Here is a 13,238-nt window from a genome sequence, read left to right on the forward strand (position 1 = left end):
CCCGAGCTAATCTTATTTCCATTTCTGTTTGTAAGCATATTTTAGTATTTTACATTAATGAAATGAAGTATTATTTCTGCTGCATCTCTATATTTATGGTTATTTTTGTACTTTATTGTGTTCCTGCATAAATCTGGATCAAGAATTTTCATCTTGACTTAGTAGTTGTAAGCTTGGTGCATGTTCAATACTTCTTTGTGAACTAGGCTTGAGATGTCATTTGCAAAATTTACGTCTCAACTTTCCAAGGTAATCAATCAGGGAAAATTTTAAGAACCCCCCCTAAATTTATAAATATAATAAATGGGCGAATCTCCATGATATATAGGAAAAATGGAAGGCGATTTTATCAATAATATAATATGTATATATAATTTTTTGGCGAATCTCTCACTAGGCATGGCGAATATTTTACTCAATTATAAAATATTGTAAGATCTTGGCGAGTCTTTCACTAAATAATAAAACTTTGTAAAGTCCTAGTGAATCTTAGCATAGGCTACATGCTGGTTTAATTCCCCCATTTAAGTAGGCTACATTCCAGGTGAATACCATGGGTCAATACCATGTGCCATTTTGGTGAATACCATGGGTCAATACCATGTGCCATTTTTATTTTTATTAATTCTAATATTAGGGTTAATAATAGTTTTTTGCATGGTATTAATAACAATCTAGTCCATGGTATTTGTCCCATAGTATTTTGGCCATAGGTTTCACCTAAATATAACCCATTTTTTGAGTGTTTGTAAATATAAGGTGACTTATGGAGTAAATATAAAAAAATGTTTTATTTGTTTACCATACCTCTCGTGTATTTATATTTTTATTAATTTACCATACCTCTTTTACAAATATGGTATTTGGCCCATAGTATTCACTTAAATAAAATCTCTTTCTTGAGCCTTCATAGCTAGAACGAGGGTTATGGACTAAATATAAAAAGAGGTTTTATTTATTTACGATACGTCTAGTTTATTTATATTTTTATTTATTTACCATACCTTTTGAGTAAGTATAAAAAGACGTTTTATTTATTTACCATACCTCCACTTTACTTATATTTTTATTTGTTTACACCCTTACATGTATATAAGGTGACTTATGGAGTAAATATAAAAAATGTTTTATTTATTTACCATACCTCTCATTTATTTATATTTTTATTAATTTACCATACCTCTTTTATAAATATGGTATTTGGCCCATAGGATTCACTTAAATAAAACCTATTCTTGAAAATGGGCGAATGGATTCACTTAAATAAAACCTATTCTTGAAAATGGGCGAATGGAAGGTTGTAAGTCCTAATTTCAAGGGCTAAATTTACCTTTTTTACCCTCTCCCTTAAAATAAGGTGGGCTATTTGAGGTGATTTGTAAAAATGTACTATGATACAAAATATTCACCCACTAAAAATTTAAAACCCCTTAATTTCGCCAAAGGGCGAACATTCGCCCCTAAAATTATCCTTGTAATCAATGCTTTCCTTCTCTTACGCAACATTTAGAACTTGTCATTTATTTGCATTTCACTAGATGGGTATGGTGAATCTCATATTGTGATTCACACCTAATACCTTAAGTGTCTAGAAGTACTAATGGAAATATTATAGGTATAAGTAAGCGCAAACAACAATTGTTCTATAAATATCTCAAAAGATATCCAATTTATTATAGTTTTCAACAATTTAGGATTGAAGTAAATGCATGTTAAAGACATATTGTTTGCAAATAAATACTTATATATGTAAACAACGCAAAAGAAGATGAACATTGTAAGTAAAGAGTAAAAGGTCACGTAGGATTCCATAGTTTTTCTTGTGACATCTGTATGTCCACTCATGAAGAATCATTATGAATGCAAATATAAGCATGCATCCAACTAAGTCTCCAATTATTTTCTATAGATAAGAGAGGCCATTTAATTAATGGACAATGTTATTCCATATTTTTTAATACACATGGAGATTTGCTAGACTAAATAGGGAGAAACAATTACCATCGTATGAATATGGCCATACTTTCCATCAAATTAACATAACTGCCTAGCTTAATTTGGTGTTTGATTTCAGATTGTTGTGGGTGTATTGATTCCAATTTTCTACATTGGCCCAATTGAGTTGGAATGTTATACAAGTGGATGAATATTGTGGTGTTTAGGAAATTTGTAAAGATTATATGAAATTAAGGTGCCTTATTTAGGACTGGGAGGGAATTCTAAAATTTAAATTTAAGCATACAACTATGGTTTTAATTCATTTGAAATCAGACTCCATTGGATGATTACAAAGTAATTGAACTTTGATTTTTTTCATGTCTTTTAGTAATAATGACGATGTATCTTTTGTCTTGAAGGAGGATAAGGACCTTCCATGGGTATCAAAGTTCCATAGGTGATGATGTATCTTTTGCATTGAAGCAGGGACTGAAGAAAGAGGAGAACAATAACACTAGAGTGAAAAATGCAGAAAGAGAGAAAAATGAAAACCGGTCTAGTGATACCCTTCAAGCCAATATCCTACATGAGACACACACATACAAAATGATGGTCAAGTTTTTAGAGTTGGTAAATCCACCTGCAATGCCTTGGTAACATAATGATAATGTTTTGAAGTGATGAAACAATATTTCATGTGTAAATTGTAGTCCAACCAATATTAAGTTGAAAACTCATATTGTAATACTTGAAATTTCATATAATATAATTTATGTGGTTTAAATTATTTATAATTGTACTAGTTATTATTTAGTATTGTGATTAACATGTGTAACTTTGTATTTTCATATTAGATGAACATGCACATTGTATGCCATTTTTTTAATTTAGTCACAAAATCATATTAATTAATTTGTGTTGATTAATAATGAACATATAATATCAATCTAAAACTATTAAACTAGTAGTTTATATCGATTAATCATGAACACAAATAAAATGAATATACAATGACTAAATTAGTCATTTATAATGATTATTAATGAAAGTACATGAAATGAATATAAACTACCAAATCAATCATTTATATCATGAATATGAAACTACCAAAAAAAGATAAATGGTTGTTGTAAATGATAAATTCGTGATTACAAGTGACAACTAAAATTTAATATATGACTATTAGTAGCTAATTCACAGTATATTATAACACAACCAAAATTTAGTGATGTTTTTTTGGTTATTAATTGGTTTCAATTGATGCTTAAAATTTGCATATATATGACTAATAGTAACTAATTTATAGTATCTTATAATGTGACCAACATTTTGGTCATATTTCTTTGGTCATTAATTGGTTTTCTCAGGTTATCATGTAGTAGTATATTTTTTATGTATTTGATAATTAATTGTGACAATTAATGACTAAGTTAATGACCAAATTTATGACTAAATATACTACTAGATGATAAAATTGAGACAACCAATTAATGATTAAGCTAAATATGACTAAAAGTTGGTCGCATAATAAGATACTGTACATTAGCCAATAATGGTCATTAACTGAAAAATGATCATTTATATGCACATTTAAGTTGTTTTTTTGGTAACTAATTAGCCATTTTTTGGTAGTATAGAGACCAAAAGGGACGCAAAATTGGATGAAAAATTGGACGTAAATAATGGTGCAACATTTGACACCTAATTAGACACACACAAAAAAAATTGTGCAAAACTGGGCATAAAAATAGCACAAAATTGGATGTAAATTGGGATGTAATGTTGGATGCAAAAAGTGATGCAAAACTTTTTGCAAAAAAAAATGCAAAAGTGGACGTAAAAAATGGTTCAAAATTGAATGTAACATTAGACACAAAATGGGATGAAAAGGTGGACACAACACATGCCTTAACATAGGATGCAAATTTTGATGCTCAAAGGATGTAAAATTGTATGCAAGAAATGGTTTTAAAAACGATGCAAAATTGGATGTAGCAAATGATGCAAAATATGGTTTAAAATTGGATGCAAAAAAGGGAGAAAAGTCAAATGTAAAAGTGGACATGAAAAATGGTCCAAAAAAAGATGCAAAATTGAACACAAAAATAGATGCAAAATTTGGTGCTAAGTCAAATTCAACATATAATGCAAATATAGGCACCAAAGCTAATGCAAAAATAGATACAAAAATAGGTACAAAATTAGAAGCAAAAATTTGTGTAAGACTAGATGCAAATTGTGGCGTAAGACTATATGCGAAAACTAGCACAAAATGGATGAAAAAAAGGCAATAAATTAGATGCAAAATATGGTGTAAACTTGATGCAAATGATGACACAAAAATAGAAGCAAAGAATGGCACAAAATAGGAAGCAAAAAATGATGAAAAATTGATGCAAAAAATGCACAAAACTAGAAGCAAAATCTATCATAAAATCAGCCACAAATCATGTGTAAAATTTGACGCAAAAAATGATACATAATCTATTGTTAAAAAGGATGCAAAATCTAGCATGAAAAAGGATGCAAAATCAGGTGCAAAAAAGGGCGCTTTGAAAAATGTACAATAGAGCCAAATTTAGCATGAGGTTTCTCATCCCAATTATAAAACAAAATGCACTAAAATCTAATGCTCAATTTGATGCAAATTGCCTATTTTGTTGTAGTGTTAAAGATTAAGAAAGAACAAAGCACATTGATATCCATTTCCATTTCACTAATAAGAAAAGACTAAGGAAGACAAAAGCAAATTGTCATCTATAAATCACATTTAATTGAGGATCATGGATTAGGGTACAGATTAGCACATAGCTATCCAACAAATATTAAGTAATAACATAGCACAAATAAGGAAGAACAGAGATCATGTAGAGATTGATAAGGAAGAAAAAAACACATACATGTCCATTTGGATTTCAATTTGAGTTGAGACTAATAAGTTATAATAAAGCAAGTAGCTATCAATTTCCATTTCACTCATAAACATAAGAGTAAGCAAGAAGAAATCACATAGGTAGAATTTTCCATTTCATGTCACAAATGAGGAGAGACAAAGGAAGAAGAAAGCACATAGGTAGAATTTTCCATTTCATGACACAAATTAGGAGAGACAAAGGAAGAAGAATGTAATAAATATGCATAATTCCACACTAAATAAGAGAAAATAGCATAGCTATCCATTTCTATTTCACCAATGAGAAAATATTAAGAATGAACAAAGCACAATGATATCCACTTCCATTTCACTAATAAGCAAAGACTAAGGAAGATAAAATCACATTGCCATCTATAAATCACATTTAATTGAGGAGCATGGATTAGGGTATAGCAAGGCACATAGCCATCCAATAGATATTAAGTAATAATATCACACAAATAAGGAAGAATATACATTATGTAGAGACTAATAAGGAAGAACAAATCACATAGCTATCCATTTGGATTTTAGTGTGAGATGAGACTAATACGTTAGAAAAAATCATGTAGCTATCAATTTCCATTTCACTCATAAACATAAGAACAAAGCACATAGGTAGCATTTTCCATTTCATGTTCCAAATGAGGAGAGACTAAGGAATAATAAAGCAGTAAATATCCATTAATTCCACGTTAAACAAGACAAAGGCACATACCTATCCATTTCCATTTCAATAATAAGCAAAGACTAACAAAGAGAAAAGTGAATTTCCGTTTATAAATTGCATTTAATTGAGGAGCATGGATTAGGGTAAAGCAAAGAACATATATATCCAATAGAGATTATGTAATAATAAGAGAACAATTAAGTAAGAACATAGATTAAGTTGAGACTAATAAGGAAGAACAAATCACATACTTATCCATTTTCATTTTAGTTTGAGTTGAGACTAATAAGTTAGAACAAAGCAGGTATCTATCAAATTCCATTTCACCCATAAGCATAAGAGAAAGGAATAACAAAGAAAATAGGTAGAAGTTTCCATTTCATGTCATAAATGTGGAGAGACTAAGGAAGAAGAATGCAATATCTATCCATTAATTTCACACTAAAGAAGTAAAAAACACATAGTTATCCATTTCCATTTCACCAATAACCAAATATTAAGGAAGAACAAAGCACATATATATCCATTTCCATTTCACTAATAAGCAAGGACTAAGAAAGAGGAAATAACATTGCCATTTATAAATCACATTTAATTGAGGAGCATGGATTAGGTTAAGGAAAATAACATAAATATACATCAAATATTAAGTAATAATAGGAGAACAAAACTAGAGCTAAATCCATAGCTAGGATGAGGTCCAAATACCAAAGCCGCAAGTGATAGTTAGAGCCAAAACTAGAATTATAGCCAAGGGCTAGAATCATAGGCATGAGTTGGAGCCAAAGCTGAAGTTAGAGATGTAGCTAAGAACTAGAGTCAAAGCCACTTTTACTAGGTTTCAATATCTTTTCATAAGAGTTTTCTCAAAGAAAAGTAAATTTAGCTTATAGGTATCAAATGGAAACCAAGTAAAGTGATAAGCTCTAATAGAATTACAAAATTTCTAAAAAAGTGACACCAAGGTGTAATTGTGAAATTATGTCCATTGTATTTTCAAACATCTATATCCTCTATTCCAATGGATCTCTAAAAAATTATTAACAATCATTCTAAGGTATTTGGAGAGATTCCTAATTGTCTTCCAACTACACGAGATCATGACCATGTTATTCATTTGCAACTTGGAAGTGTACCACCTAACATTAGGCCTTATAGGTATCCACATGCACATAAGAGTGAGATTAAGTGTATGTTTTGAGAAATATTAGAGGTGAGAACTATTTAACCTAACCAGAGTGATTTCTCTTCACTAGTGGTGATGGTTATAAAAAATTATGGTTCATGGCTTATGTTTCCAGATTACAAATAACTCAACAAAGTGACAATCAAGGATAATTTTCTATTCTTGTCATTGATGAATGATTGGATGAATTGCATGGAGAAATTTTCCTTACTAAGTTTGATCTTCATTCAAGATATCATCAAATCATAACGAGGGAAGACGACATTCCCAAAACAACCTTTAGAATACATGAAGGTCATTATGAGTTTTTGATTGTGTCATTTAGACTTACAAATGCACCTTCCACATTTCAAAGCTTAATGAATTCTTTTTTTAAACCCTTCCTTATAAAACCTATGTTAGTATTTTTTGATGACATACTAATCTACATCAAATCTTGGGAAGTGAATGTACAACATGTTGACATGATCTTAACACTACTGGAAGAGGAAAAAACTATATGCAAATCCTTCAAATTATGCCTTTGGCATGTGTCTAGATTACAAACAACTCAAAAAAGGATCGTTCATAGCATATGAGTCTAGATTACAAAAAACTCAACGACATGACAATCAAATATAGTTCATATTCCTATAATTGATGAATTATTAGATGAATTGCATGGAAATTTTTTCTTTGCTAAGCTGGATCTTCATTCTAGATATCATCAAATCATAATGATGGAAGAAGATATTCCTAAAACAAACTTTAGAAAACATGGAATTCATTATGAGTTTTTGGTTATGCCATTTAGATTTGCAAATGCATCTACAACATTTCAAAGCTTAATGAATTATATTTCCAAATCCTTCCTTAGAAAACTATGGTAGTATTTTTTGATGGCATATTGATCCACAACAAATATTGGGAAGTGCATGTACAACATGTTGATAGGATATTAACACTACTTGAAGAGAAAAAAATTATATGCAAATCCTTCCATTTGTGCCTTTAGGGGTTCAAGAAGTGGAATATTTGGGTCATATTGTATCACATGAGGGTGTCAAGATGGATCCTAGAAAAATCAAAGTTATGAGGGAATAACCAATTTCCAATACCCTAAATAAATTAATAGTATTCTCAGGATTGATAGGATATTACTCTAACAAATTACTGCAAGTGTTTTAAGAATCGTGGTCAAATGGTATGAACTCTAACAAATTTTTTGAAGACATTTTCTTGGACTAAATAAGTAACCAAATATTTTGAAGAACTTGAAGTGACTTTGTGTACAACTCCCATCTTGGCGACACACCTGACTTAGCAAAACCTTCATTGCAGAGTGTGGTGCCTCATGCCATGGCAATAGTGTTGTTTTGATGCAAGAAGTAAGGCCCCTTGCCTTTGAAAGTAGTAAAATTAAAGGGAAGAACTTACTTAGACCCTATATTAAAAATAAATGTCAGCCATATTGCATGAGTTAAGAAATGGTGTCCATACCTAATAGAAAGGCGCATCAAAGTAAAAATAGATCAAGAGAGTCTGAAGTACTTCTTGGAGAAAAGACTATATTCATAAGAGCAATAAAAATGGGTCAAAAAGATGTTTGGTTATGACTTTAAAATTATCTACTAAATGGAAAACAAAATATTATGGCAGATGCACTCTCAAGGAAAGAGGAAGACACAAATGGTTTACCATGCACTATATCAATTCCACAGTATGTCTGGGTGGAACAAGCAATGATAGAATGGGATAAAGATGAGAAGATATGCAATATCATTGAATAATCACCAGTCGAAACCATTTCTATAAAAAAATTATGTGAAAAAATATTTCTTGTGGTATTAAGATTGCTTATACTTATGTAACAATATCAACTAAAATAGAGGGTCTTTTTGCAATTACACACTTATCATGTAGGAGGACTTTCAAGGTTCTTGAGGAAACACCATACGATCAAGAAAAAAAATTGGAAAGGTCTTAAATTAGATTTGCAAGATTTTGTGGTGGAGTTTGTGGTATGCCAACAAAATAGGGGAGAGATATATGGATAGAGATTTTTGTGAGTATATTTATTCAGATATTTATCTTCTGAATTCCTCAAATAAAAAAATTGAATGTTTACGTGCTTCGAACTAGCTAATGTGGTTCATCCTCGGGATGATTAAATAATCAAGACCTTAGAACTCCTTCAACCATCATCCATACCAAGCAAGTGTTGGGAAGAAGTTTCAATAGATTTTACTACAAATTGACCCAAATCTTAACGAAACAGTGTCATTATGGTAGCGGTACAGTGAATGACAATGTATGCCCATTTTCTCTATATTTCTCATCCCTTTAAATCATGTACAGTGATAGTAGCATTCATGGAAAGAGTACAAATGCTACATGGAATACCGAATATTATTGTAAGTGAAAGAGATTCAATTTTCACTAGAAATATTTGGACAAAATTATTTTCTTGTTTGGATACTCAATTTAATAACAACTCATCTTACCATCCTCAATATGATGAGAAAATTGAGATTGTGAATAATTGTTTAGAAGGATATCTATATTTCTTTGCATATGATAAAACAAAAGGTGTCACCATTTATGGACCTTTATGGATATCATCGTCCATCCATCTCATCAACCTTGAAAGGGAATATAAAGTCTCAAAAAGTAGAGAGCCACATACAACACCGGCGAGATGTTCTCAAACTATTGAAGGACAACTTGGTTATCATACAAAATAGGATGAAACAACAAGTAGATCAACCTCACAGTGAAAAGGGAATTTGAAGTGGGGGATTGGCTATTTTTGAGACTACAACCATATAAACAATTGCCCCTCAAGAAACAAAAGAAGGAAAATAAATTAGCACCAAATTATTATTCTTTAAGGAAATCTATGATAAGATCCTAGTCCAAGCTATTCTACCAAAGATTAATGAAGAAGTAAAAATAATATTAGAACCAAAAACAATATTGGAAACAAGACTAAGCAGCTAAGAAATCGATCAATTACTGAGTATATCATCAAATAGATAAACCTACCAATGGAAGAAGCTACATGGGAAGATAATTTGTTCATGCAGAAACACACATGGATAGTCAAGTGTTGAGATATAATAAAGAAATAACTATCCATTAATTCCACATTAAAGAAGAGAAAACCACTTAGCTATCCATTTCCTTTCAGCAATGAGCAAAGATTAAGGAAAAACAAAGCACATAGATATCCATTTCCACTTCACTAATAAGCAAATACTAAGGAAGAGAAAATCACATTTCCATCTATCAATCACATTTAATTGAGGAGCATGGATTAGGGTAAAGTAAAGCACATAGCTATCCAACAAAGACTAAGCAGTAACAAAGCAAAAATAAGGAAGAACAAAGATTAAGTAGAGACTAATAAAGAATAACAAATCAAAGATATCCATTTTGATTTCAGTGTGAGATGAGACTCATAAGTTAGAACAATGTAGGTAGCTATCAATTTCCATTTCACTCATAAACATAAGAGTAAGGAAGAACAAATAACATATGTAGCATTTTCTATTTCATGTCACAAATGAGGAGAGACTAAGGAAGAAGAATGCAATAACTATCCATTAATTCCATACTAAAGAAGAGAAAAACATATAGCAATCCATTTCTATTTCACCAATGAACAAAGATTAAGAAAGAACAAAGCACATAGATATCCATTTCCATTTCACTAATAAGAAAAGACTAAGGGTGAGAAAAGACCATTGCCATCTATAAATAACATTTAATTGAGAAGCATGGAATAGGGTAAAGCAAAGAATATAGATATCCAACAAAGGTTAAGTAATAATAAGATAAGAAATAAGGAAGAACAAATATTAAGTAGAGACTAATAAGGAAGAACAAATTACATAGCTTTCCATTTTGATTTCAGTGTGGGCTCAAACTAATAAGTTAGAACAAAGCATGTAGCTATCAATTTCCATTTCGCTCATAAACATAAGAGTAAGGAAGAACAAACTAGATAGGGATAATTTTCCATTTCATGTCATAAATGAGGAGAGACTAAGGAAGAAGAATGCAATAAGCATCCATTAGTTCCACACTAAAGAAGAGAAAAACACATAACTATCCATTTCTATTTCAACAATGAGAAAAGATTAACAAAGAACAAAGCACGTAGATATCCATTTCTATTTCACTAATAAGCAAAGACTAAGGAAGAGAAAAACACATTGCCATTTATAAATCACATTTAATTGAGGAGCACGGATTAGGGTATATCAAAGCAAATAGGTGTCCAACTGAGATTAAGTAATAACATAACACAAATAAGGAAGAACAAAGATGAGAATAATGAGTTAGAACAAAGCATATAGCTATCAAATTCCATTTCACTCATAAACATAAGACTACGGATGAGCAAAGTAGATAGGTAGCATTTTCCATTTCATGTCACAAATTAGGAGAGACTAAGGAAGAAGAAAGCAATAACTATCCATTAATTCCACACTAAAGAATAGAAAAGCACATAGCTATCCATTTCCATTTCAACAATGAGAAAATATTAAGGAAGAATAGAGCACATAGATAACCATTTCCATTTCACTAATAAGCAAATACTAAGAAAGAGAAAAGCACATTACCATCTATAAATCACATTTAATTGACAAACATGGATAAGGGTAAACCAAAGCACATAGCTATCCAATTAAGTAATAACAAAGCACAAATAAGGAAGAATAGAGATTATGTAGAGACTAATAGGGTAGAACAAGTCATATAGCTATCCATTTCCATTTCAATGTGAGATGAGACTAATAAGTTAGAACAAAGTAGGTAGCTATCAATTTCCATTTCAATGGTAAACATAGATATAATTTTCCATTTCATGTCACAAATGAGGAGAGACTAAGGAAGAATAAAACAATAACTATCAATTAATTCCACACTAAAGAAAAGCAAAGCACATAGCTATCCATATTCATTTCACCAATGAGAAAATATTAGAAAAGAACCAAACACATAGATATCCATTTCCATTTCACTAATAAACAAAGACTAAAGAAGGAAAAATCATATTAACATTTATAAATCACATTCAATTTAAGAGAATGAATGGATGAGGTAAAGCAAAGCACATAACTATCCAATAGAAATTAAACATTAGCAAAAACACAAATAAAGAAGAACATAGATTAAATAGAAACTAATAAAGAAGAACAAATCACATAGCTATTCATTTACACTTCAGATAAGACTGATAAATTAGAACAAAGCAGGTAACTATCAATTTCCATAAGAGTAAAGTAACAATAAAGGGAAAACATAGCTAGCATATTCCATTGCATTCCTCCCTACCGCAAGTATGCTCACAGATAGATCGTGAGCATCTTGACCACCTTGGTCTTTTAACTTCGGTGATTCTTCCTCTTCCTCTTATTTTACAGATTGTTTATCTTTATTGTAATTGAATTGTATATGGGATTGTCTTTTATCATCATAAACTTTATCAATATCAACTATATTGCCATTGGAAAATTCTTGCTCAAAGTTTTAATGTTCTAAAATTTCCAACATTATTTTAAGGAGATTTTTCAGATTTGTTCAATATTTTTAAAAATAACTCTAATTCAAATATATCTATCTATATATATATATATATAGAGAGAGAGAGAGAGAGAGAGAGAGAGAGAGAGAGAGAGAGAGAGAGAGAGAGAGAGATAATACTAATACATTGATTACAAGATATGAGTTTCGTAACTCTTCATGGAAAGAGTACAAATGCTACATGGAATACCAAAGATTATTGTAAGTGAAAGAGATCCAATTTTCACTAGAAATATTTGGACAAAATTATTTTCTTGTTTGGATACTTAACTTAATAGCAACTCATCTTATCATCCTCAATATGATGAGAAAACTGAAATTGTGAATAATTTTTTAAAAGGATATCTATATTTTTTTGCATATTATAAAACAAAATGTGTCACCATTTATGAACCTTTATGGATATCATCCTCCATCCATCTCATCAACCTTGAAAGGGAATATAAAGAACTCAAAAGTAGAGAGCCACATACAACACCAAAAAAATGTTCTCAAACTATTGAAGGACAACTTGGTTGTCACACAAAATAGGATGAAACAACAAGTACATCATCCTCACAGTGAAAAGGGAATTTGAAGTGGGGGATTGGCTATTTTTGAGACTACAACCATATAAACAAATGCCCCTCAAGAAACAAAATAAGGAAAATAAATTAGTACCAAATTATTATTCTTTAAGGAAACCTATGATAAGATCCTAGTCCAAGCTATTCTACCAAAGATTAATGAATAAGGAAAAATAATACTAGAACCAAAAATAATCTTGGAAACAAGACTAAGAAGCTAAGAAATCGAGCAATTATTGAGTACCTCATCAAATAGAAAAACCTACCAATTGAAGAAGTGACATGGGAAGATAAGTTGTTCATGCAGAAACATGCATGGATATTCAAGTGTTGAGGAAGAATAAAGCAATAACTATCCATTATTTCCACACTAAAGAAGAGAAAAACATTTAG

The sequence above is a fragment of the Pinus tabuliformis genome, chromosome 5_2, assembly GCF_031772625.1.
Source record: "Pinus tabuliformis cultivar Carrire ecotype Pingquan chromosome 5_2, CPIR1, whole genome shotgun sequence".
NCBI lineage: Eukaryota > Viridiplantae > Streptophyta > Pinopsida > Pinales > Pinaceae > Pinus > Pinus tabuliformis.